Genomic DNA, 24,933 nt, shown 5'->3' with positions numbered 1-24,933 from the left:
TAGTTGAACTGGAGGCAGCTGTGCAGAAGCTGTTTACTTCTCTCCCAGCGCCATATTGTGGGAGAGCAGATGCATAGAATAAGTCCTAATTCGAGTAACTTAGTCTAGTCCGGATTGCTCCCCACAGCACCACAGTGCCAGCCCCAAGGTATTTATTTTAATTGTTTTTTTTAAAAGAGTTATTTTATTTTCTTGAAAAGCTGAGTGGGAGGGAGGGAGGGAGAGAGAAAGACAGAGGAGAGAGAGCAATATCTTTAATTTCTTGGTTCACTCCCCAAAATGAGCACAAAGCCTCTATTGGGTCAGGGGGAAGTCAAGAGCCTGGAACTCTCTCTGGGTTTCCCACATGGGTGGCAGGGTCCCAAGCGCTTGGGCCACCTTCCATAGGAGTGAAATGGATTGGAAGTGGAACAGCCAAGAATCAACGTGTGCTCAGATGGGATGCTGGCATCACAGAGAGCAGTTTAACTTTCTGCCCCACAGCACTAGCCACTGTATTTTGATTAAAATGAATGAGTGATTTGACATAATCACTTATGAGGTGAGAAGCACAAATACAGGTTTCCAGTGAAAAAGAGTCCATGTAATTTTCACTTAAAGAGAATATAAAGATAATGCCAGACTTAGATGTAAAATCTAAGGCATTCATTCTCACAGAAGTGGTACAGTTGATATATAAGAATGAGGGCCTCTTCCTGTTTTGCACCCTACATGCCTTACTTGGCTCATGTTAGTCTGAGTCTTCATCATAAAAATTATTCTGCCAGTGAGTCATAGCTGTGCCCTAACCAACAGATATCAACAGATATGAACCTTAACCCTGGGAAAGACTCTTTCTTGGGTATTCTACCTCAGTCATCCTTATATCTGCCAATCTAATGACATTTAAATGACCTGTCTTTATTAGTCAGCAATTGTTTGTAAGTGTATTTGTATTACAGATAATTTTATATAAAACTTTCTCAGTTCAAGTTACTAGTGTTTTCTCTCTCTTCATTAGATATTGATTGTTACAGAATTCATCCAAGGAACTAGGCCTATATAGATGGAATATAGGGATTAGTTTGGCCCTGTATTTTAACCATCCCTTAATTCTTTGTTGCAAAGATCTGTTCCATTCTTTTTACTAATCCTTTGGACTTAACTATAGTGCAGAGTCTGTGACAATGGGATTTTGGTATTAGAAGTCTGTGACCTGCAGTGACATAAAAATGAAACAAGTTGTGGTAGATTCTGATGTAGTGGCAAGTAAAACACATGACTTGGAAGCCAAATAGTGGCTATGTTTGATTATGGCCATAATGATCATTCACAAGGACTCTTGTATAGGTGGATTCATTTGCCTGTTGGGCACATACAAAAAAATATTGACAGGGGCTGGCACTGTGACATAGTAAGGTCACTGCCTGTAGCGCCAGCATCCTTCACGGGTGCCAGTTTGAGTCCCAGCTGCTCTACTTACAATACAGCACTCTGCTATACCCTGGAAAATTTGTAGAAGATGGACTAAGACCATGGGCCCCTGCACCTACACGGGAGACCAGGAAAAAGCCCTTGGCTTCTGCCTTTGGATTGGCTCTGTTCCTGCTATTGTGACCATTTGGGAAATGAACCAGCAGGGAGAAGACTCTCTCTCTCTCTCCCTCTCCCTCTATCTCTCTCTCTTTTTTTTTCTCTGCCTCTGCTGCTCTGTAACTCAGACTTTCAAGTAAATAAATCTTTAAAAATATAAAACAAACATTGACAAGTTCACACTCTAAACTCAGCTTAAGCCACAGCCTGAGAAACAGAAATTTTTCATTAAAATTTTAGAAGAGTCTCCCATTTTCTGTAGTCACTGGATTGAAATTGCTACACACACACACACACACACACACACAAAATTAACAGGTTTCTGAATTATGATGACAGTTGAATTCCCAACCTTCCATGTTTTGCATTTGAAATTTATGGAGACTGTTGGTAAAGAGTGAGATATTGGCATTTGTAAATAGCACATCTTGTTTGGACCCGGATGATACTCACCGTATAAAACCATCCAATCACTTAGGGATCCTCTTACCAGAAGTAATTTACAGTCCAGAGTCCAAGAGAATAGCTTTCCTCTGAAAACTCAAGCATCATCTGGAGTGGTATCTTCAAAAAGGGATTATCATTGGCTTTCTGGCCCAATAGAACCATTCTGTTGCAACTAGATCTATTGGTGTGCAATGTAGCATAATACAGGATGCAGGCACATATTGTGACCCAGGATGAAGTAACTTCTTTACTATAGTTGTTATCCAGGGAAATCATAAAAGTGCACACTGGCTGGCTTACATAATAGAAATCTGTTTTTTCACAGTACTGGTAGTTAGAAGTCCAAGATAAAAGTATCAACAGGTCTGGTTCCTTCCAAGGCCTCCTTCTTTGATTTGAAGATGGTCACATTCTTGCTGTATGTTCACTTGTTCTTTCCTTTGTGTGTGAACATACCTGTTCCTTTTGTCCAAATATCTTTCTTTTGTAAAAACATCAGTCCTTGGAGGAGAGTTCACTGAAATAGGCTCACGTATATCATTCATTCCTTTAATGGTCTTATTACCAAATAAATTTATATTCAAGGTACTAGGGTTTAGCTTCTTCAAATTATGAATTTTTAGGGTATACTTTCTCCCCTAACACACACAAAGAAGAACTGTGGGAGCAGAGTGATAACTGTTGTAATTGAACATTTTTGTGCTATTTAACTTTTACAAATGTGTTGATGGAATCAAACAGGAATTGAGTGATAATATCAGAGAGTATAAAACAGGAACAAACAAACTTAAATGAAATTCCAATGAAAAACAACCACACTGAATGGGGGAAAACATATCCAAGTAAACTTTTATATGTTATTGTGATTATGATACCTCAGTATAAAGACAGATAAAACTATAAATAGACAATGAGTTCTACTATGTTTAATTTCCACAGAAGTATGGATTAGCATCCTGCTACTACATGTGTATATATTCTAGAATTGATGAAATTATAAGATTAAGATTAAAATATGATTTAGACTAAAATAAGTGCTGTAATCCTTTCACCTACATCTTATTTTCTGGATATTCTTCATTGCAAGGAAACAGGTTTATAGTGCAATGATTTCTTCCAGACTGGAAGAAAGAGACTAGTATTTAGAAGTGACATTGGAACATTTAATCATGCCAATAAAATGGAAATGATTAGATTAATGGAGAGAATTCAAAAGGATACAGAAAGCAGCTTGAATGGCTACCACTGGTCAAATACAGGGGTCGAGTATTTAAATAGTAGCACATTTTAATTTGTTAAGTAAAATAAAATTCTATGAGCTTCTATTGTTATAAAAGTGAATAAATAGGTGTGGGAGAAGGGATCACTTTTATTAAAGTTGGACTACTACTGTTATCAGGTTAAGCTGCTGCCCGCAATGCAGCATCCCATATGGGTACAGATGGGAATCTTGGCTGCTCTACTTCTAATCAAGCTCCCTAATGATGTGCGTAGGAATACAGTAGAATGGCCATGTACCTGGGCCCCTGCACTCATATGACAGACCCATATGAGGCTCCTGGCTTCTGGTTATGGCCTCACTCAGCCCTGGCTTTTGTGTCCATTTGAAGAGTGAACCAGCAGTTGGAAGTCTCCTCTTACTCTCCCCTCTATGTAACTGTGCCTTTCAGATAAAGTAAATCAATCTTTTAAAAAATAAATTATAATAACAACCAGTTAATACTAACAAAATAATGGGATTTGTAAAAACAGTCATTTAGAAAACATGCTGGTAATAACAGAGCCAAACAATAATTATCAATAAATACTAAAATGGGTGGATGAAATTTTCCTCATAATTTAATTACAGTTTCAAAGTATCTCACCACAATTTATTACAAATAGACAACTACCAATTTCACAGTAGAGAAACATGGTAGATATCACCTTAAGAAATTATGAAATTAACATCTCCAAAGATAGAGCAAGTCAGCATCATGTATCTCCTGACCCAATGTGCTGAGAAGGACACAATATCACTTCTGGGGTGGTTTTGCCACAAAATCACAACCTGAATGTGGTGTAGAGAATCACAAGGCAAATCAAAGTTAACTGGCTTATCCAGTTAATGAAAGAAAAAGAAAGACAACAATTCTTCCAGGTTGAAAAAGGTTAGAAATATGGTAAATAAATTCAATGTGTGATGCTAAACGGGAACAGGTGTGGTACATAGAAGAGAGTAAACTGCTGTAAAGGACATTACTGGGATGAGTGGAAAACTCAAATATAGAGTTTGGGGATAAGTAACACTAGTATCAAACTGTTATAGTTTCTTAATTACTGTATTATGAATTAAGAGAATACTCTTGTTCTTAGAAAATGTTATATAGTGAACTGTTTAAGGGGAAAGTTTGCAATTTATTTCCAAACAATAGAGATACAACAAGTATAGTATGTGTTTGTGTGTGATGTGCATGTAGAGAGAACAAGCAATTTCAGGGATTAACTTGTAAATCTGAGTAAAGAGTATCTAAGAACACTTGATACTATTCTTATAATTTATTAAAGTTTCATTAAAATTTTAAAGTTACAGAAACAATGCACACTCTTAAATCATTCTCATGTTAAATTTTATGAAACTAAATGGGAATACATACTAGATAAAAATGAATTGAAAATGAGAACAATATATATCAAAAATTGAAAAAAGAAATGATTGATAAAAGAATAATAAAATTAAACACCTCTAAATAAAGAAAACCAGGGCCAGTGCTGTGGCATAAAAGGTTTCACTGCCACCTGAAGTGTGAGCATCCCTAATGAGTGCTGATTCATGACCTGGCTGCTTCACTTCTGATCCAGCTCCTTGATAATGTGCCTGAGAAGGCAGCTGATGGCCCAAGTCCTTGGGCCACTGCCCCCAAGTAGCAAACCTGTGAGAAGCTTGCCTGGCCTGGCCATAGCCATTGCAGCCATTTGGGGAATGAACCAGCAAGATGAAAGATCTCTTAATTCCTCCCTCCCTTTCTCTCTCTCTCAACTCTGCCTTTGAAATAAATATTTAAAAAAATAAGATTAATAAATCCAATTTGAATATGATTCTGCGATGAAAGTATCAAAAAAGTGGAAAATTAGCTAAGATAAAAAAGTAGAAAATAAAAAAGTAAGGCTCAGTAACCCAAAGCTAGCTTTTGAGAAGAAAGAATACCACTGAAGAACCTGTAAAATATATGCAAACACATGGAGACAGAACAGCACACTCCTGAAGGAACATGAGTCACAGAAGAAATCAAAAGGGAAATAAACAATTCTGGAGACCAAGACAAAAATACAACATATCAAAACCTATGGATGTAGCAAAAGCAGTGTTTAAAGGGAAGTTCATAGCAATTAAAGCCTACATCAAGAATTTAGAAAGGCATCAAATAAAAAATCTATCAAAAAACAATAACAAAGCAAACCCCAAATTAGGAGGAGGAAAGAAATAATTAAAATTACAGGAGAAATCAGCACATGTGAAACAAAAAGAAAACCCTAAAAAACTCAGTCAAAATTTTTTTTAACAGGCAGAGTGGACAGAGATAGAGAGAGACAGGGAGAAAAGTCTTTCTTTACCATTGGTTCACCCTCCAATGGCTGCTGAGGTCAGCATTCTGATCCAAAGCCAGGAGCCAGGTGCTTCTCCTGGTCTCCCATGCGGGTGCAGGGTCTGAGGACTTGGGCCATCCTCCACTGCACTCCCGGGCCACAGCGGAGAGCTGGACTGGAAGAGGGGCAACTGGGACAGAGTCCAGCACCCCGACCGGGACTAGAACCCAGTGTGCCTGTGCCACATGCAGAGGATTAGCCTATTGAGCCACGGTGCTGGACGTCAAATATTTTTTGAAAATAAAAAAAATTGATACACCATTGGCAGAACTAACCAAAAAAGAGGGGTAAGATTCAAATCTATAAAATCGGAGATGAAAAAGAAGTAAGAATGGACATCAGTGAAATAAAAAGAATCATCAGGAGATACAAATATATGTCAACACACTGAGAAATCTAAAAGAAATGACTGGACTCCTGGACATATAAAACCTACCAAAATTGAGATATGAAATCATGGGAACCTAAACAGAATAACAATCAAGACAGAGATTGAATTTTTTAATCACTGTTGATTTTTTCTTTGATTTCTCAAGTTTAGTGCACATGAAATACACATTAGTTTGTCCAGTTCCCTTGTATATATTTGTCAGGCTATTATTGCTCCTACATGATTGTGCACTGCTAATTCCAGTAATCAAGATATAGGTTATATATTAAGCATATTTCTTTTCAATGCTTATCTTTTTTATATAAAGATTTATTTATTTACTTGAAAGTCAGATTTACACAGAGAGAGAAGGAGAGGCAGAGAGAGAGAGAGAGAGAGGGGTCTTCCATCTGCTGGTTCACTCTCCAGATGGCCACAACAGCCAGAGCTGCACTGATCTGAATCCAGGAGCCAGAAGCCTCTTCCAGGTCTTCCATATGGGTGCAGGGGCCCAAGCACTTGGGCAATCCTCTACTGATTTCTTAGGTCATAGCAGAGAGCCAGATTGGAAGTGCAGCAGCCAGGACCTGAACCGGCACCCATATGGGAAGCCAGCACTGCAGGTCGTGGCTTTACCCCCTATGCCACAGTGACAGCCTTCCATTGTTTATCTTTTATTTCTATGTCATGTATACATCAATGATGTTGTAGTGTAAGCCAATCTTAGTACAGAGAACAAAAGCCCAATATAGTTAACTTTTTCATTGTGTCTTCATCAATTGGATTAAAATTCTGTAAATTTTCTTTTTTAAAAATATTTTATTTATTTATTTGAGAGGTAGAGTTACAGACAGTCAGAGGGAGTGAGAGATAAAAGTCTTCCATCCACTGGTTCACTCCCTAAATGGCCACAAAGGCTGGAGTTGAGCTGATCCAAAGCCAGGAACCAGGAGCTTCTTCCAGGTCTCTTATGTGGGTGCAGGGTCCCAAGCACTTGGGCCATCTTCTACTGCTTTCCCAAGCCATCAGTAGGGAGCTGGGTTGGAAGTAGAGCAGCTGGAACTCAAATTGGTACTGATACAGGATGCCAGCACCTCAGGCCTAGCACCAAACCCTAGAGTCTGATTTTTAAAAGGTGAGAGAAGCTGGTGTGTAAGGGTACCCACTACATAATATCAACCATAGCACATGTGGAACAGGCAAAGCCATGGAGATACGAAAAGACCAGGAGTTCCCAGGGTTGCACTGGCAGAGCCCGGGGGTGCCCAGATCAGTGATGCCATCATCCTGTGTGGTCCTGTATGGGTACACCTGTTGCTGTTTGCTTTTCAAAGCCCATAGAGCATGCAGCACCAAGCAGGATGTGCAGATGGACCATGGACATGGCCATTATCAGGTTTGGGTGCTGGCTTAGCAGCAGCAGCAAGCATACACTCTTAATCATGACAACTGGGAAACTGGGCAGTGCAAACACCCCTTTTTACGCAATTTTTAAGCCTCTGGAAGTTGCTGGGGAAGTTTGTTAATTTAAAAGACCAACATAATGAAGCCTGTTGAGTCTGTTGAGCCCAGGGTGTCAGGTGCACATTGCTGGTGATGCTGCCATTCTACATGAGCTCCTTCTGGATGAAACAGCCTCCAGCAGTTCCTATTGGTGCTGCTGTTCCAGGGCTCTCCATGTGGCCAGCTCACCCCATGGAGCTCATATTTCCTCCACTCGGAGTGTCCATTTCCCTCTACACCATCCCCAGTTCTGGCAGTCTCATCAATCCACAGACTCCCTGTTCTCTGCAGGTGTCTCAATCAGAGGACAGCATGGCTCACTGTCCTGCGTTAGGTGTGGTCTAGGCCTGCATCCACACTTGAACAAGTTCATGTCCTTAGAGGAGATTGTGTCCTTCCCTGTGTTGTGTGTGTGTGTGGTGCAGGGGAGGCTGAGTGATGACCGCAGCAGACAGCAGACATCACTGAATACGAGGACGACTCCTGTGGGCAAGGCAGCTGAGAACAGCACAGGCAGTGAGGAGAGGCCTCAGGACACTGGTGCATTTACAGATCAAAGACAGACGAGAACCAAATGCTCCCTGGTGCAGCATGCAAGATGCTTTCTCATTGGGCTTTAGGTGTCCACAGGTCACCTGTGCTCATTGTGCCTTTAACACACAGTCACCCTGTGACTGGCATTGAGTTATGGGATCTCACACTCCATGGGTGTGGTGGGCTGTGTGCCCTCACACACAAAGCTTAGTTTACTGACTCAAAATCATTGATAAAGTCACTCAATCCACATCCACTGAAGATTGGACAAGCTTTCCTTCCCTTTCATTTGCCGTAAGTGATGGCTGTCTCACTATAGTTCCAGCACAGTGGCCCCAGTCTCCTGTAAAATGTTCTTGGGACCCATGCCCCTCACCGTGACAGGGAGCTCTGGGGAGGGTCTGAGACCTGGCACCAGAACTCACTGGGGAATCTCTGCCTGGAGCTCAGTCCCTGCTGCTGAAAACATGTAAGGAAGGCAGGGCTCCCTGGAGATGAGAGCTGAGACTCCATGCCTGCCAGTTTCTCCAAAAATCCCATGGGCTCTAATTACTTAAAGCCTAGCACATCAATTCCTCTAATAAGAGGAATAAAGCAAGAGACATTCTAACATTATTGTCACCATTGTACATCTTTTTTTTTTAACTCTGGGTGAAAGTTAAATCTCCTCTTGTCCATGGATGTTTCTGAAATTGTGGAAACTGACAATGTAAAATCACAGGTCACTCTTGTAAGGAGACCAGGACAGGAAGCTGCTCCACATTCCCCCCACCTGGCCTGGGTCAGAGGGAGGTGGCCTAATTCCCTACAGTCAGAGGGAGGTGGCCCAACACCTGCATCTGAGCAGGGACTGACCAGCCTCTCCAGCCTGAGCCCTGCTCCATGCCTGCCTCTGTCCTGAGAGGAGATTCTGGGTCAGTCACAATTAGTTTTCATTGAAAGATCCCTTTCTTCCAACATCACCGTGCCAAGGGATTCTTATTTTTGTTTTGTTTTGTTTCATTTGTTTGAAAAGTAGAGTAACAGAGAGAAAGAGTTCTTCCATCTGCTGATTCACTCCCCAAATGGCTACACCAGTTGAGTCTAAGCCAGGAACCTGGAACTCCATCTGGGTCTCCTATGTGAGTTCCAGGTTCCCAAATACTTGGGCCATCTTCTGCTGCCTTCCCATGTGCACTAGCAGAGAGCTGCCTCAGAAGTACAGCGTCCTGGACTCCAACTGGCACTCCCATATGGGATACCAGTGTTTCAGGTGATGGCTCAACACGCTGTCTACAACACTAGCCCCAAGATTTTTTGCTCCTAAAATTCCCTTTCTTCTCCAGTTATCATAGATGTGAAGCTTTGGGCAGAACATGAACTGGCAGAGGTATAGTGAGAAAAACAGCAGAGGATGAGGGAGCAGTTCTGGCAGCCTGGCTTCCCTGCCATCTTTTCTGACAGCCATTGCTGTTTGCTGCATCGACACCGGAGGAGATGGCTGCAAGTCTATAGAAAAGGCAATCAAAAGATGGGTTTACCTGGGTGCAGAAAATGTTTGAAATCCAAGCTTAGAGGGCGTCAAACCATCCATGGAAATGTGTTATGAAGAACCGTGTCTGCAACAAGACCTATGTGAGGGTCAGTGACAGTGACCACAACTGACCCTGCTGGTTGTGTCCTCTCAACCTTGTCCGTGTCTCTTTCCTTGCAGGGCAGCAGGCTTCCTCTCCCTGAACACACTCTGCAAGGGGGCGGCTGTGCCAGGGAACCTGGTCTTTGGCTCCCTAGTGGGCATTGCCAAGGATTCCCCATCCTGCTGGTGTCCACTGCAACCATCTGAGGGGACTCATGGGACTGCACCTGCTGGACACAGAGAACCAGGTCCTGATGTGAGTGGAAAGCTGCATTTCATCACATTTAGTGAGGTGACCCAGTGCCTGACACCACTCTGGCTGTGACCAGAAACCTCACTGCATCTCCTCCTTCCCCTGCCATGTGACCACACAGGTGTCCTCTGTCCTCTTCTCCTTCACTGGCTGCTCCTGCCTCCCAAACACCAGGATGCTCACTGGAGGGTCCTGGCCACTCCACCCCTGAGGCTCTGCTCAGACATGGCAGAGTCAGCCCTGGGTCAATTTAGCACAGTATATAAGCTAGCCACTTATTCATTACTATGTTTGTGCTGAGAGGGTTATTTTCCCCCAACAGAATGATGTTTCCTGTCTACTGCCAGGACAGCCAGCAATTCCTGTTGTGACAGCAGGGCTCTTCAGAGAAAGCCACTTGGGCCCAACCGAGGCTGGGTGGGGCTTTTTCAGGCAAGCTGGTTCAGAGGAAGGTCAGGCTTAGCCAGAATCTGCAGGAGCTGCCTTAGCCGGGTGTGTCAGAACATCCAAGGAAGCTTCTGAGAAGTGGGAGGAATGAGGGCTGTGCAGTCATCCGGGGCCAGGACCTGTCATTCAGACAGCTGGAAAATCAGATCATCGAGAGAGGCCTGCCTTGATTTCCCGACCTCACTGCAGCCAGGGTCTCCCCAGAGGGCAGTCAGGGAAGGACGCTGCCTCACAAAGCTGAGTGCCTCTCCCAAAAGCCTGGGTCCCCAAGCCAACTCTGGGCCAGAGGCTGTGGTGCAGATGGGAGAAGCTCACACCCAGAGTCTTGTGGAAATACAGAATGGCACCCAGCCCCCACCCAACCCTGTTTTGGTGAAAGTCACCTGTAGCCTCTCGGCCAGTGTCCCCAGACACATCCTGTCCCTGTAGCTTCCTCTGGGCTGGCACCCCCATCCCTGTGCTCCCAGCTCTGTGCAGCCACAGCCCCCAGGGGGACAGACAGGAGCAGAGACAGCATCTCTGCTCAGCCCCCAGCTGCTCTGCTTACCTCTGGAGTCTGCCTGGAGCACATGACCTCCTACTGCCAGATCTGGCTTGTGTGCACACTGTTGAATCTGAAGCTCCCTCTGCCACTTGCAGAATGAACAGGAGTAGGGGAGGGGTGGGGTGGAGAACTGCTATTTAAACCTTAGTCCTGGGGCTGGCACTGTGGCATAGTGGGTAAAGTTGCTGCCTACAGTGCTGGCATTCCACATGGGCACCAGCTCGAGACCGGCTGCTCTACTTCCAATCCAGCTCTCTGCTGTGGCCTAGGAAAGCAGTCCTTGGGCTCCTGCACCTGCGTGGGAGACTTGGAGGAAGCTCCTGGCTCCTGGTTCCAGATCAGCCCAGTCCAGGCATTGTAGTCATTTGGGGAGTGAACCAGTAGATGGAAGACTTCTCTCTCTCTCTAGGGCTCTACCTCTCTGTGTAACTCTGTCTTTCAAAGAAATAAAAAAAAACCTTTAAAACAGCAAAAGCTTTAGTCCTCTCTAAGCCTTTGGAGGTGACCCTTTCTGCTTAGTGTAACTTGGTTACAGCCAGGGCCTCTACTACCACCCACACTGTCACAGAGGCCCCACCCCTTCCTTCAGGCCATGCAGGTACCCAGACCCTATGGGAAGCCTCTTCCACCACTATGAGTCATCAGTCACCTTCTTCCCTAATGCAGGCCTGGAGGGGAGGGGAGGTGAAGAAAGTGTGGGGAGGTGAGGCTCCCAGTGCAGGACATCAGGAAATTGAAACCAAGAACTGAGAAAATGACAGGAAAGAGGGACACCTGTCATGACTGGACAGGATCTATGAAGACAGCAATGAGCAGCTTAAGAAACCAGCCTTTCACTCCCCCTCCTCCTGTCATTGCTGACCAGAGGCTGCCGTGAAGGGACCCAAGAATGTACCCTCTCTGGGCTCATTCCTAGTCACACAGTAAAGTATTTTGCATCAATAAGGGTATTTCTACCTGCATGTGTCAATAGTGACAACGTTTCAGGATTGTACTAGAGAACCAAAGCACAGGCACAGTATGACTTTCAAAGTAAAAGGCAGGTAACAATAACACCTGGCCTCTCACATGTATACCTTCATTCAGCCTCATTAAGTTGCTTACTGCTGCCTCTGTCTCATCTGACTTGTTCTCTTACAGGGAGACAAAGGCCATTCATTGTTTCTTTTTTTTTTAATTTTTTGACAGGCAGAGTGGACAGAGAGAGAGAGAGAGACAAAGGTCTTCCTTTGTGTACATCATTGATGTATACATGACATGGAAATAAAAGATAAACAATGGAGGGTTGGTGCCGTGGCATAGCGGGTAAAGCTGCCTTCTGCAGTGCTGGCTTCCCATATGAGTGCCGGTTCAGGTCCAGGCTGTTCCACTTCCAATCTGGCTCTCTGTAATGGCCTAAAAAAGCAGTAGAGGATGGCCCAAGTGCTTGGGCCTCTGCACCCACATGGAAGACCTGGAAGAGGCTTCTGGCTCCTGGCTTCAGATCAGTGCAGCTCTGGCTGTTGCAGCCATCTGGAGAGTAAACCATTGGATGGAAGACACCCCCCACCCTGCCTCTCTTTCTCTCTCTGTGTAACTCTGATTTTCAAGTAAATAAATAAATCTTTATATAAAAAGATAAACAATGAAAAGAAATATACTTAATATATAGCCTATATCTTGATTACTGGAACTAATAGTGCACAATAATGTAGGAGCAATAATACCATGACAAATATATACAAATAATTGGACAAACTAATGTGTATTTCATGTGTACTAAACTTGAGAAATCAAAGAAAAATCAACAATGATTAAAAAGTTCAATATCTGTCTTGATTATTGATCTGTTTAGGTTCCCATGACTTCATAATTCACTTTTGGTAGATTTTATATGTCCAAGAATCCAGTCATTTCTTCTAGATTTTCGAGTGTGTTGACATATAGTTGTATTCCCTGATGATTTTTGTTATTTTTCTGATGTCCATTATTACTTCTTCTTTTTCAATTCTGATTTTATGGATTTGAATCTTACCGCTCTTTTTCGGTTCTGCCAATGGTGTATCAATTTTCTTTATTTTCAAAATATATTCACTGAGTTTTTGAGGGTTTTCTTTTGTTTCATATGTGCTTATTTTTCCTGTAATTTTAATTATTTCTTTCCTCCTCCTAATTTGGGGGTTGTTTTGCTGTTTTTTGAGGTACTTGGGTGCATTGATAGATTTTTTATTTGATGCCTTTCTAAATTCTTGATGTAGGCTTTAATTGCTATGAACTTCCCTTTAAACACTGCTTTTGCTACATCCATAGGTTTTGATATGTTGTATTTTTGTCTTGGTCTCCAGAATTGTTTATTTCCCTTTCGATTTCTTCTGTGACTCACATTCTTTCAGGAGTGTGCTGTTCTGTCTCCATGTGTTCGCATACATTCTACAGGTTCTTCAGTGGTATTCTTTCTTTTCAAAAGCTAGCTTTGGGTTACTGAGCCTTACTTTTTTTATTTTCTACTTTTTTATCTTAGCTAACTTTCCACTTTTTATATATTCTTTCATTGCAGAATAAAATTCAAATTGGATTTATTAATTTTATTTTTTAAAATATTTATTTGAACGGCAGAGTTGAGAGAGAGAGAGAGAAAGGGGGAGAGGGATTGAGCGATCTTTCATCTTGCTGGTTCATTCCCCAAATGGCTGCAATGGCTATGGCCAGGCCAGGCCAGCTTCTTGCAGGTCTGCTACTTGGGTGGCAGTGGCCCAAGGACTTGGGCCATCAGCTGCCTTCTCAGGCACATTATCAAGGAGCTGGATCAGAAGTGAAGCAGCCAGGTCATGAATCAGCACTCATTAGGGATGCTCACACTTCAGGTGGCAGTGAAACCTTTTATGCCACAGCACTGGCCCTGGTTTTCTTTATTTAGAGGTGTTTAATTTTATTATTCTTTTATCAATCATTTCTTTTTTCAATTTTTGATATATATTGTTCTCATTTTCAATTCATTTTATCTAGTATGTATTCCCATTTAGTTTCATAAAATTTAACATGAGAATGATTTAAGAGTGTGCATTGTTTCTGTAACTTTAAAATTTTAATGAAACTTTAAGAAATTATAAAATAGAATCAAGTGTTCTTAGATACTCTTTACTCAGATTTACAAGTTAATCCCTGAAATTGCTTGTTCTCTCTACATGCACATCACACACAAACACATACTATACTTGTTGTATCTCTATTGTTTGGAAGTGAATTGCAAACTTTTTGCCACTTTCGCCTTAAACAGTTCACTATATAACATTTTCTAAGCATGAGAGTATTCCCTTAATTCATAATACAGTAATTAAGAAACTATAACAGTTTGATACTAGTGTTACTTACCCCCAAACTCTATATTTGAATTTTCCACTCATCCCAGTAACGTTCTTTACAGCAGTTTACTCTCTTCTATGTACCACTCCTATTCCTGTTTAGCATCACACATTGAATTTATTTACCATATTTCTAACCTTTTTCAACCTGGAAGAATTGTTGCCTTTCTTTTTCTTTCATTAAATGGATAAGCCAGTTAACTTTGATTTGCCTTGTGATTCTCTACACCACATTCAGGTTGTGATTTTTGTGGCAAAACCACCCCAGAAGTGATATTGTGTCCTTCTCAGCACATTGGGTCAGGAGATACATGATGCTGACTTGCTCTATCTTTGGAGATGTTAATTTCATAATTTCTTAAGGTGATATCTACCATGTTTCTCTACTGTGAAATTGGTAGTTATCTATTTGTAATAAATTGTGGTGAGATACTTTGAAATGGTAATTAAATTATTAGGAAAATTTCATCCACCATTTTAGTATTTATTGATAATTATTGTTTGGTTCTGTTATTACTAGCATGTTTTCTTTTTTTTTTTTTTTTTTTTTTTGACAGGCAGAGTGGACAGTGAGAGAGAGAGACAGAGAGAAAGGTCTTCCTTTGCCGTTGGTTCACCCTCCAATGGCCGCCGCGGCCGGCGCGCTGCGGCCGGCGCACCGCGCTGATCCGATGGCAGGAGCCAGGAGCCAGGTGCTTTTCCTGGTCTCCCATGGGGTGCAGGGCCCAAGCACTTGGGCCATCCTCCACTGCACTCCCTGGCCACAGCAGAGGGCTGGCCTGGAAGAGGGGCAACCGGGACAGAATCCGGCGCCCCGACCAGGACTAGAACCCGGTGTGCCGGCGCCGCTAGGCGGAGGATTAGCCTAGTGAGCCGCGGCGCCGGCCTAGCATGTTTTCTAAATGGTTGTTTTTACAATTGCCATTATTTTGTTTTAATTAGTTGTTATTTTAATTTATTTTTTAATTTTATTTTTTAAAAGATTGATTTACTTTATCCAAAAGGCACAGTTACAGAGAGAGATAGGGGGAGAGTAAGAGGAGTCTTCCAACTGCTGGTTCACTCTTCAAATGGACACAAAAGCCAGGGCTGAGTGAGGCCATAACCAGAAGCCAGGAGCCTCAGCTGGGTCTGTCACATGAGTGCAGGGGCCCAGGTACATGGCCATTCCACTGCATTCCTAGGCACATCATTAGGGAGTTTGATTAGAAGTGGAGCAGCCAAGATTCCCATCTGTACCCATATGGGATGCTGGCATTGCAGACAGCAGTTTCACCTGATAACAGTGGTTGTCCTACTTTATTAAAAGTGATCCCTTCTCCCACACCTATTTATCCACTTTTATAACAAGAGGTGCTCATAGAATTTTATTTTACTTAACAAATTAAAATGTGCTACTATTTAGATACTCAACTCCTGTATTTGACCAGTGGTAGCCATTCAAGCTGCTTTCTGTATCCTTTTGAATTCTCTCCATTAATCTAATCATTTCCATTTTATTGGCATGATGAAATGTTCCAATGTCATTTCTAAATACTAGTCTCTTTCTTCAGTCTGGAAGAAGCCATTGCACTATAAACCTGTTTCCTTGCAATGAAGAATACGCAGAAAATAAGATGTAAGTGAAAGGATTACAGCACTTATTTGTTTAAATAATATTTTAATCTTAATCTTATAATTTCATCAATTCTAGAATATATAAACATGTAGTTTTAGGATGCTAATCCATACTGCAGTAAAAATCAAGCATAGTAGAACTCATTATCTATTCACGGTTTTATCTGTCTTTATACTGAGGTATCATAATCAAAATAATGTATACAAGTTTACTTGGATATGTTTTACCCCATTCAGTGTGGTTGTTTTTCATTTGAAGTTCATTTAAGTTTGTTTGTTCCTGTTTTATACTCTCTGACATTATCACTCGATTCCTGTTTGATTGCATGTGTAATACATCAAGACGTTTGTAAAAGTTAAATAGTACAAAAATGTACAATTATAACAGTTACCACTCTGCTCCCACATTTCTTGTTGGTGTGTGTTAGGGGAGAAAGTGTGTACCCTAAAAATTCATAATTTGAAGAAGCTAAACCCTAGTACCTTAGAATATAAATTTATTTGGAAATTGGACCATTAAATAAATAACTGATATACAGTGAGCCTTTTGGGATGAACTCTCATCCAAGGACTGATGTTCTTACAAAAGAAAGATATTTGGACAAAAGGAACAGGTATGTTCACACACAAAGGAAAGAACAGGTGAACATACAGCAAGAATGTGACCATCTTCAAATCAAAGAAGGAGGCATTGGAAGGAACCATACCTGTTGATACTTTCATCTTGGACTTCTAACTTTCAGTACTATGAACAAAAAGATTTATATTATGTAAGCCAGCCAGTGTGCACTTTTATGATTTGCCTAGACAACAACAGTAAAGATGTTACTTCTTCCTGGGTCACAATATGTGCTTGCACCCGAGTACATCTAGTTGCAACAGAACAGTTCTAGTGGGCCAAGAAGCGAATGATCATCCCTTTTTGAAGATTCCACTCCATATGATGCTTTGGTTTTCAGAGGAAAGCTAGTCTCTTGGACACTGGACTGTAAATTACTTCTGGTAAGAGGATCCCAAAATGACTAAATGGTTTCATATGGTGAGTTTCATTGGGGTCCAAATAAGATGTGCTGATTCCAAATGTCAGTATCTCACTCGTTACCAATAATCCCCATAAATTTCACATGAAAAAAACATAGAAGGTTGAGAATTCAACTGGCATCCTAATTCAGCAACCTAAATAATTGTGTGTGTGTGTGTGTTTGTGTGTGTGTGTGTGTTTAGCAATTTCAATCCAGTGACTACAGGAAATGGGAGACTCTTCTAGAATTTTCAAGAAAATGTTCTTTTCAAAGATGGTGGAATAGGAAGGGAGCACACTGATAGTCCAGGGAGAGACAGTTTAATAAAAGTGGAGATACTGCAGATTCAAGGAAGAGTAGGGGAAGAAACAGCAGAAGAAACTCTTCCAGAACTAGTGATTCACAGTGCACCTTCGTGGAGAGCATGGGAGCCCACAGCTCAGGACACCAGCGGCAGACTCAACACACCATCACTGGAACACGAGGTGAGCCGAACCTCAATAGCCCAAGACACCGGCAGGCAAGTGGAAAGAGGAGACTAGAGGGAACGACCCCGTGGGGAAAAGTTCACCAGGCTAACTAGAAGAGAGAGAGAGAGAAAAAAAAGTGACTGATACGGACACGGGTTTCTCTCTCTCTGCTCACCTCTCAAAGGCGAGCAAGACAAAGAGCAGGCACCATATTGGACATACGTCATAAGCAGAGTGACCTCTGGTCTGCACCAGCCCTGAACCTAGCAGAAAAACCTGACTCTGGGGGGAGGGGGTGAATTAACAGGAGATTAGGACCTAGTGAATTCTCCCAAAAGCAATTTATACATTCAATGCAATACCAATCAATATACCGAAGACCTTCTTCTCAGATCTGGAAAAAATGGTGCTGAAATTCATATGGAGACACAGGAGACCTCGAATAGCTAAAGCAATCTTGTACAACAAAAACAAAGCTGGAGGCATCACAATACCAGATTTCAGGACATACTACAGGGCAGTTGTAATCAAAACAGCATGGTACTGGTACAAAAACAGATGCATAGACCAATGGAGCAGAATTGAAACACCAGAAATTAATCCAAACATCTACAGCCAACTTATATTTGATCAAGGATCCAAAACCAATCCCTGGAGTAAGGACAGTCTATTCAATAAATGGTGCTGGGAAAACTGGATTTCCATGTGCAGAATCATGAAGCAAGACCCCTACCTTTCACCTTACACAAAAATTCACTCAACATGGATTAAAGACTTAAATTTATGACCTGACACCATCAAATTATTAGAGAGCATTGGAAAAACCCTGCAAGATATAGGTATCGGCAATGACTTCTTGGAAAACACCCCAGAAGCACAGGCAGTCAAAGCCAAAATTAACATTTGGGATTGCATCAGATTGAGAAGTTTCTGTACAAAAAGACAAAAGAAGCAGTCAGGAAAGTGAAGAGACAACCAACAGAATGGAAAATATATTTGCAAACTATGCAACTGATAAAGGGTTGATAACCAGAATCTACAAAGAGATCAAGAAACTCCACAACATCAAAACAAACAACCCACTTAAGAGATGGGCCAAGGACCTCAATAGATATTTTTCAAAAGAGGAAATCCAAATGGCCAACAGACACATGAAAAAATGTTCAAGATCACTAGCAATCAGGGAAATGCAAATCAAAACCACAATGAAGTTTCACCTCACCCCGGTTAGAATGGCTCACATTCAGAAATCTACCAACAAGAGATGCTGGTGAGGATGTGGGGAAAGAAGGACACTAACCCACTGTTGGTGGGAAGGCAAACTGGTCAAGCCACTATGGAAGTCAGTCTGGAGATTCCTCAGAAACCTGAATATAACCCTACCATTCAACCCAGCCATCCCACTCCTTGGAATTTACCCAAAGGAAATGAAATTGGCAAACAACCTGTCTGCGCATTAATGTTTATTGCAGCTCAAGTCACAATAGCTAAGACCTGGAACCAACCTAAATGCCCATCAACAGTAGACTGGATAAAGAAATTATGGGACATACACTCTATAGAATACTATACAGCAGTCAAAAACAACGAAACCGAGTCATTTGCAACAAGATGGAGGAATTTGGAAAACATCATGCTGAGTGAATTAAGCCAGTCCCAAAGGGACAAATATCATATGTTCTCCCTGATCAGCGACAACTAACTGAGCACCAAAGGGGAACCTTGTTGAAGTGAAATGGACACTATGAGAAACAATCACTTGATCGGCTTTTTGTTCTGACGGTTGATGTACAATGTAATACTTTATCCATTTTAGTATTTTTTTTTGTTCTAGTACCATTGGTTGAACTCTGTAATTAACACACAATTATTCTTAGGTGTTTAAATTTTAACTGAAAAGTGATCCCTGTTAGGAATTTGGAAAACATTTTGCTGAGTGAAATAAGCCAATCCCAAAGGGACAAACACCACTTGTTCTCCCTGATCGGTGACAACTAACTGAGCACCAAAAAGGAAACCTGTTAAAGTGAAATGAACACTAGGAGAAACAGTGACTTGATCAGCCCTCACCCTGACTGTTGATGAGCAACTTATTATGTTACCCCTCTTAGTATTTTTTGTTTGTTTGTTCTACTTAATACTTTTGGTTGAATACTGTAATCAATACACAATTCTTCTTAAGTGCTGAAACCTAACTGAAATGTGATCACTGTTAAATATAAGAGTGCAAATAAGAGAGGGAAGAGATGTGCAATTCGGGACATGCTCAAGCTGACTTACCTCAAACAGTAGAGTTAGAAACATACCAGGGGATTCCAATTCAATCCCATCAAGGTGGCATGTACCAATGCCATCTCACTAGTCCCAGTGATCAATTTCTGTTCACAATTGATAATAATGATAGGCCTAAGAACCAAAAGGATCACATAAACAAGACTAGTGTCTGCAAATACTAGCTGATAGAATCAAAAAGGGAGAGAACGATCCAACATGGGAAGTGAGATACACAGCAGACCCATAGAATGGCAGATGTCCTAAACAGCACTCTGGCCTCAGAATCAGCCCTTAAGGCATGCGGATCTGGCTGAAAACCCCATGAGAGTATTTCAGGCATGGAAAGCCAAGACACTCTGGGGAAAAAAAAAACTAAATGAAAGATCTCCACGAGTGAGATCCCAGTGGAAAGAACGGGTCATCAAAGAAGGAGGTACCTTTCTCTGAAGGGAGGAGAGAACTTCCACTTTGACCATGACCTTTTCTAAATATGATCAGAGTCGGTGAACTCAAGGGGCTTCCATAGCCTTGGCAGCTCATGACAAGAGCCTAGGGTGATTACTGATGCCATAAACAAGAGTGTCAATTTGTTAAGTCAACAACAGGAGTCACTGTGCACTTACTCCTCATGTAGGATCTTTGTCCTTAGTGTGCTGTACATTGAGATTTAATGCTATAACTAGTACTCAAACAGTATTTTTCACTTTATGTTTCTGTGTGGGAGCAAACTGTTGAAATCTTTACTTAATGTATGCTAAACTGATCTTCTGTATATAAAGAGAATTGAAAATGAATCTTGACATGAATGGAAGGGGAGAGGGAGTGGGAAAGGGGAGGGTTGCGGGTGGGAGGGATGTTATGGGGGGGAAGCCATTGTAATCCATAAGCTGTACTTTGGAAATTTATATTCATTAAATAAAAGTAAAAAAATCTAAAAAAAAGATAACCTGAAGCAATTAACAAAGAAAACATAAGCAGTTTTTATCCAATCCATTAACACTTAGATACTGCTCACACTTTTGTAACCAAATTATGGTTAAGTGCATAAGTAGCCAATATATTCAATTTTCAACAGTAATAAAAATCTCAACAATGTGCCTTATGGCACACTCTTTTAATTTATTTGACAAGTAGAGTTATAGACAGAGAGACAGAGAGAAAGGTCTTCCTTCCATTGGTTCACCCCCAAGTGGCCACAATGGCCAGTGCTGCACCAGTCCGAAGCCAGGAGCCAGATGCTTCTTCCTGTTCTCCCATGGGGGTGCAGGGACCCAAGCACTTGGGCCATCCTCCACTGCCCTCCAGGGCCACGGCAGAGAGTTGGACTGGATGAGGAGCCACCGGGACTAGAACCCAGTGCTGATATGGGATGCTGGCACCACAGGTGAGGATTAACCAAGTGAGCCATGGCACCGGCCCCCCACCACACTCTTAACAGTAGTAAAAATAAAATTTCAGCAATCATAACCTATAAAATCAAACAATAAGGGGAAGAGTAAAGATTGACCCTGATCAATAAATCAATTTAATTTCAGATGCCATCCTAGTTCAATGTACCTGGTGTTCTAAGAGCATTTCAATCACAGATCTAGAAAACCCATTTCCTTTTTTTAATTATTATTATTTTATTTGACAAAGTTAGACCATGAGAGAGAGAGAGACAGAGAGAAAGGCCTTAATTCCATTGGTTGATCCCCCAAAATGGCTGTTATGGCTGGAGCTGTGCTGATCTGAAGCCAGGAGCCAGGTGCTTCCTCCCGGTCTCCCATGCAGGTACAGGGCCTCACTGCCCTCCTGGGCCACAGCAGGGAGCTGGACTGGAAGAGAAGCAACCAGGACTAGAATCTGGCACCCATACAGGATGCCAGCGCCACAGGCAGAGAATTAACTGAGTGAGCCACAGCGCCAGTCCCATAGAAAAGCCATCTCCAAACTAAGTGTAAAATTTTACATTGTTTTGGTATTACACATGCTATTAACATGCTGTCTTTGGCACATTGGATTCAACGGTATATCCTGATTAGGCTGCCATTTTTGATGCTATTTTTCTTTAAAGTTTTGTCTAGCATAGTAAATTATTTTGAGACATTAAAATAATTCTGCTGAAAATAATGTAATGTAACAAAACTTCTCTGACCTTGCTCCACTGTGATAGATTTTAGTGAAACTGCAGTGACCAAGTTACAAAATGTTCAACCAAGTTGTTTTTGTGAGAATTATGATCGCATATTAACTCATACAAAAATTCAAGATAGTGTAATAGAAACAATAGTTGAACATTGTGGCTGTATGCATCTCCCTTTATACTATGTATTTAGAAACTGTTAAAAAATCTAAGGTACTAGCAGTTGTGGCAAAACTAGGCAAACTTTGTAGTTGAACCATTGAAAAGGCCCTTCTTACAAGATAGTTACATGACCTTTTCAGGAGTGTGCTTTTAATTAAAGAGATTAATAAAGTGAATAGCTGTTAAAAAATCCAGAAAAGCCCAAATTTTACATTGTGGCTAACTGCATTTATACATCAAGGTTAATGATATCTAGTCCCTGTCTGCATAGATTTAATTTAATTATCCATACTGCATATTGCTTTAATAGCCATGTTAAAAAAAAAACCTACTCTTTACTAAGTAGGGTCAGTTATTGTAACTTAAAAATTAATTTTTAGGGGCTGGTGTTGTGGCATAGTGGGCTAAGCCTCTGCCTGTAGCACTGGAATCCCATTTGGGCACCAGTTTAAATCCTGGCTATTTTACTTCTGATCCAGCTCTCTGCTATGGCCTGGGAAAGCAGTAGAAGATGGCCCAAATCCTTGGGCTCCTGCACCCATATGGGAGACCCAGAAGAAGCTCATGGATCCTGGCTTTGGATTGACATTGCAGCCAGTTGGGGAGTGAACCAGAAGAATTGCAGACCTCTCTCTCTGCCTCTCCTTTTCTCTCTGAGTAACTCTGTCTTTCAAATAAATAAACAAATCTTTTTTTTTTTCCTAAGGGTAAGGGTTTATTGGGGAAAACCCAGGAGACTAGAGGGAAGGGGTGAAGAAGGACAAAGAAAGTAATAGAGAGAAGAGAGGGGAGCAGGAGAGAGGAGAGAGAGAGGGAGAGAGACAGCAGGGATGAGAAGAGCTGAGAGAGAGAGAGAAAGAGAGAGAGAGAGGAAAGAGTGAGAGAGAGAGAGAAGGGAGAAGAGAGCAATAAGCAAATCTGGAAAAAAAAAAAGAAGAAGAAGATGATGATGACAGAAGTATTTCGATACTGCCACCCACATGGGAGTCCCAGATGGAATTTGTTGGTCTTGGGTTTAGACTAGCACAGCCCTGGCTGTTGCAAGCTTTTGGGAAATGATCCAGAGGATGGAAGACAGCTCTCTTTGTTGCTCTGACTTTCAAATAAACAAATAAAAAATATTTTTTAAGGGTTCATAAATAAAATTAAATATATGATTTTATTTTGGTGCAGTAAATATTTGGAATTCATAAAATGCATTTTTAGCTTACACACTTTGCATATATTAAAAAAATGTCTTTTTTGCCAAAAAACTATACCAAAGTAAACTCATACTTTTAAGTCTCTTTCCATGTACTTTCCAAATCTCCCCATGTTTCACCCACTGCAATGTAGGGCAGCCACAACTGATGTTCCCATCCAGGCAGTAGACTTACATTCTGAGTATTTATGGAGCCTGAAAATAAATTTTGATGCAATTTTAATTTAGAACCAGAGTGAAAAGTTTGGAATACAGTGAGAGTGGACATGAGTTTTAAGTACTCTTTTTCTTTAGTTTTCTTTTCTTTTTTTTTTTTGACAGGCAGAGTGGACAGAGAGTGCTTCCTCCTGGTCTCCCATGTGGGTGCGGGGCCCAAGCACTTGGGCCATCCTCCACTGAACACCCGGGCCATAGCAGAGAGCTGGCCTAGAAGAGGGGCAACCGGGACAGAATCTGGCACCCCGACCAGGACTAGAACGTGGTGTGCTGGCACCGCAGGTGGAGGATTAGCCTATTGAGCCACGGTGCTGGCTTCTTCAGGGTTTTAAGCTAGTTGACTGAATAATAAAAACGTATTTAGACAAATATTTCTTCTTAAGTGTTTTTATTGAGTTTTAGAAATCCTGATTAAAACCACTTGCTAGTTAAATATCTTCATTGTCCCAACTTGGAGAAATGAATGTCTAGGTTATACTCCCATGCAGTGTTGGTTAATAGTTTCTGTAATGCCTTTCAAAAAGATTATTGACTACATTTTGCCCTATTTGAAAAATTAAATCAATGAAAATGAAAGATAAATTATGTATGTGGGGATTATCCATAAGAACACCTGTAAAATTTATGATCTGCAATCTCAGTGTGCAAAGTTTTCCTCATTTAGACTGTTTAGCCTTGGCTTTCTTTCCCCTTTATTATGATACATCAGTGTGAATCTTAGAGATTGTCATGCTTTCTCTTGTCCAATGAAAGCTGGGTTAGATTAGCACTTCTCTACATAAGATTCTAGATTCCTGAGTGCTTATTAAGCTAGTTATGGGGGTCTGTGTGCTTGAGTCACAATTTGAAAGAAAATAATTGGTAACTAAAATGTTAACATTATTGTCATTAGCAGTATTACTAAGTATTTTCTTTTTATCTTATTGTTCATTTTATTCTTATTGGCTTTTGATGTTTTGAAAATTTACAGCATAAAACTGGGAAACTATGGACTGTTGTGCATTTGAAGGTCTATATATTTATTTTAAATTTTATGTCAGTGAACAGTGCTAGTATTTCCTTTGCTTTGTTTTTAAGTACAATCAAATCACACAGGGAAGTGACAGCTCGCAATACATGTACCTGAGTGTAGACAGGCAATCTAAACAGTAAAGTTGGGCACTCTGGGTTTATTGGTAAACAGTGCCAAGTCTATGAGGGAATGGATAACAAACATCTTTAGCTTCCAATCAGTGAAATTTCTGTTTAAAAGTCCAAAATTTGGGGATTGGCATAGCGGTGTGGTGGTTAATGTTGCTGCTTGTAATGCTGGCATCCCATATGGGCACTGGGTTGAATCCCAGCTGCTCCACTTCTGATCCAGCTCCCTGCTAATAGACCTAGGAAAGTGGTGGAAGATTGCTTAAGTACTTGATCCCCTGCATCCACATGGGAGACCCAGAAGCCCCTGGCTCCTGGCTTCAGATTAGCCCATTTCCAGCCATTATGACCATTTGGGAGTGAACCAGTAGATGGAAGATATCTCTCTCTCTCTTCTTCTCTACCTTTGCCTTTCAAATAAATAAATACATCTTTAGGGAAAAAAGTCTGGAA

General features: G+C 41.3%; 1 long non-coding RNA gene across 4 annotated transcripts; it reads left to right on the top strand.

The window, feature by feature from the left end:
- On the top strand, positions 1–23,715 carry LOC138847944 (uncharacterized). 4 transcript variants are annotated; one of them, XR_016223948.1, is made up of 4 exons: positions 1–148; positions 9,747–9,924; positions 15,794–15,871; positions 23,446–23,715. It is a non-coding gene; the product is annotated as an uncharacterized LOC138847944 (long non-coding RNA). The 4 variants fall into 4 exon arrangements; XR_016223947.1 differs by having other exon boundaries at positions 15,807–15,871; positions 23,450–23,714; XR_016223946.1 differs by having other exon boundaries at positions 15,807–15,871; positions 23,446–23,713.
- The last annotated feature ends 1,218 nt before the right edge of the window (positions 23,716–24,933 follow it).

This window comes from Oryctolagus cuniculus, chromosome 17, assembly GCF_051225735.1.
Source record: "Oryctolagus cuniculus isolate XC-2025 breed Fujian yellow rabbit chromosome 17, ASM5122573v1, whole genome shotgun sequence".
NCBI lineage: Eukaryota > Metazoa > Chordata > Mammalia > Lagomorpha > Leporidae > Oryctolagus > Oryctolagus cuniculus.
This window is presented reverse-complemented; position numbering and strand designations above follow the sequence as displayed.